This window comes from Vicia villosa, linkage group LG5, assembly GCF_029867415.1.
Source record: "Vicia villosa cultivar HV-30 ecotype Madison, WI linkage group LG5, Vvil1.0, whole genome shotgun sequence".
In the NCBI taxonomy this organism is placed as follows: domain Eukaryota; kingdom Viridiplantae; phylum Streptophyta; class Magnoliopsida; order Fabales; family Fabaceae; genus Vicia; species Vicia villosa.
Window position 1 is genome coordinate 135805454 of NC_081184.1, and position 3401 is coordinate 135808854.

At 32.4% G+C, this 3401-nt stretch overlaps 1 pseudogene; it reads left to right on the forward strand.

The window, feature by feature from the left end:
* Positions 1–265: 265 nt before the first annotated feature.
* Positions 266–2822, forward strand: LOC131605520 (uncharacterized; annotated as a pseudogene).
* Positions 2823–3401: the final 579 nt, after the last annotated feature.

The following is a 3401-nucleotide window of genomic DNA, read 5'->3' on the forward strand; positions in this document are numbered from 1 at the left end:
AAGTTCAACATCAATTTAGTTTTGTGAGTCTATGACTTTGTCTAATTGAGTCATTTGCAACTGATATATAGAGGTATGTTTTTTCTTTAATAAATTTATTTTTGTCATTTATTTATGTTTAACATAACATTGTAAAATTATAGAAATAATTTTTTTATTAGGTGTTTATTATAAGAAGAACAACAAAGAGTATTTGAATTAAGATAAATGTATGTTCTTTTTCACTTTTTGATATAAATTTCTATATTTTTTTAGTGTGCTATAAATGGAGAGATATTTTAAAAAGAAATTTACATCAGAGGCTCAAGAAAATGTTGAAAGTAGAAAGTTATCAACACCTTTAAGGTCAATTATTGGTGGGGAAAAGAGATTTTTAGAAGTTGATTTGAACAATCTTCCAGCTCATCCAGGAGAGAGGAAACAAATTTCATGTTATCATCCAAATGACCGAGATAACATTCGAAGAGCTTATTTGCAAAAAGGACATTGTCAGCCAAGAGATCATGATTTTCCAAAAAGAAAAATTGGACCTCTTTTTAGGAAGTTTAATCCTGATTGATTTTTAGAATTTGGAAATTGATTAGAATATAGTGTCTCAAAAGATGCTATATTTTGTTTATGTTGTTATCTCATGAGATCCGATATTGGAGAACAAAAAAGTAGTGATGCTTTTTCGATTGACGGTTTTTCAAATTGGAAGAAAAAGGAAAGGTTGGATATACATGTTGGAAATTTTAACAGTGCTCACAATCAAGCTTGGAGAAATTGTGAGGCCTTAATGAATCAAAAACAACATATTGAAGTTGCTATCAGTAAACAATCAGACTTAATGAAAAGAGAATATAGGATTCATTTGACTTCAGTAATTGATTGTATTCGATACCTATTGAAGCAAGGATTGGCATTTCGTGGACACGACGAGTCAATTAATTCAAAAAATAAAGGTAATTTTCTTGAGCTTATTCATTTAGTTTCAATACATGACAAAGAGTTTGATATGATTCTAAAAAATGCTCGTGGGAATCTTAAATTAATGTCACCTTCAATTCAAAAGGACATTGTGGCAGCTGCAGCTTGTGAGACCACAAAAGTTATTGTTGATAGTGTTAGAGATGATTTATTTTCCATTTTAATTGATGAATCTCGAGATACATCAACTAAGGAACAAATGTCTGTTGTTTTGCGTTATGTTGATAAAAAAGGAAGTGTCATTGAGCGGTTTCTTGGTCTTAATCATGTTGCAAATACAAGTGCTATATCTTTAAAATTAGCATTGGAGTCATTGTTTGCAACACATAATTTAAGTTTGTCTAAAGTGCGTGGACAAGGTTACGATGGGGCTAGTAATATGCAAGGTGAATTTAATGGACTGAAAAGTTTGATCTTGAAAGAAAATAGTTCTGCATTCTATGTTCATTGTTTTGCTCACCAACTTCAATTAGCACTTGTTGTTGTTGCCAAGAAGCAAGTTGATGTTGGTTGTTTTTTTAGTTTGGCTAACAATGTATCTAATATTGTTGGAGGTTCATGTAAACGTCAAGAGATTCTTAGAGAAAGTCAAATGCTTAAAGTTCAAGAAGCTTTATTGAATGGTGAAATTTCTAGTGGTTCTGGATTTAATCAAGAAGCTACATTGAAACGTGCTGGAGATACAATATGGGGCTCACATTATGGTACATTACTTAGCTTGATCTCTTTGTTTACTTCGGTAATTGATGTCCTCGAATTTGTTGAGGAAAATGGCTCATCATCAGATCAACAAATTGAAGCTTGTCATTTATTGAAAAGTATACAGTCTTTTGAATTTATTTTTAACTTGCACTTGATGAAAAATATATTTGGAATTACTAATGATTTATCTCAAGCATTGTAAAGAAGTGATCAGGATATTGTAAATGTTATATCATTAGTTACAGTTTGCAAAGACAAGTTACAAAGTATGAGAGATAATGAACCAAGCGGTTGAGCTCCATTGGCAAGGAGCCCCGTCCAAGGACGTACTCGGGGAATACCGAGTTCGATTCCCAGGCGGAACAATCTTGCTTGGCCAGTGCGCATGCCTCTCCGCACGAGCCGGATTAGTGGCCCACCTGTGGTGGGTCGACACCGGTGCAAATAGCAAAAAAAAAAAAAAAAGTATGAGAGATAATGGTTGGCATACTTTACTAAATGAAGTATCATTATTTTGTGAGAAACAAAATATTAGCATTCCAAATATGGATGATGCACTCATTACACAAGGAAGATCGAAGCGTAAAGCTCAAAAAATTTCAAATCTACATCATTTTCAAGTTGAGTTATTTTATGAAGTGATTGATAGACAACTTCAAGAGCTTAACAATAGATTTACCGAGGTGAACACTGAGTTGCTTCTTTGTGTAGCAAGCTTAAATCCAAGAGATTCATTTTTTGCATTTGATAAGGAGAAGTTGATTCATTTGGCTAAGTTTTATCCATCAGAATTTTCTCATGTGGAGCTTATTGTGCTTGATAGTCAGCTTGAGACTTTTATCATAGATCTTCGGTCTGATGATAAATTTTCAAAGTTAAATGGAATCGCTGAACTTTCTGAAATGTTGGTGAAAACTGAAAAGCATATTGTGTATCCAATGATATACTTACTTGTGAGGTTAGCTTTGATTTTACCTGTGGCAACTGCAACTGTTGAAAGATCTTTCTCTGCCATGAATTTTGTGAAGAATGGTTTACGCAATCGTATGGGAGATGAGTGGTTGAATGATTGTTTAGTTACATATATAGAGAGAGTGACATATTTGATGAAGTGGACAATGAAAAAATTATTAAACATTTTCAAAATATGAAAACTCGTAGAGGACAATTGTAAATTTTTTTATATTTTAACTTTTTTTGTCGTTATATTATGTATTTTGGAACAATTTGAAATATTTTTCTTTAGTCAAAATATATCCATTATCTTTAAGCCCCCACCATAGAAAAGTTCTGGATCCGCCACTGCACATACGACATATGAGTCGACACGTGCAAATGATTTTTAAAACTTATAAGCAGGACCAATTTTAGGCCAGGACAATCATATCCACATTCAGCGCCTCAAAAAATCAAGAGTCTCAAAATTGAGTGTAAAGTTAAAATATTTTATTAAAACACAAATAATAAATACATTGTTTGCTGAGCTTATAATAACTCGCATTTTGGTAGGGACTGTTCTTTTTGGATCTCCTTCCTCTTTTGTAATTGGGTTTGAGTACCCCTAGTACTCCCTTATATTTAATCCTTAAATACCAAAAAAAAAAAAAAAATTCGCACGGTGGTCCAATGATAACAAGTGGCGTTTTGAAACATGAGTGTTGTAGATTCGACTCTTAACCTGAGTTTTTTTTCACTATCTTACTTTTATTTTACTTAAAAGGCAATTTCTA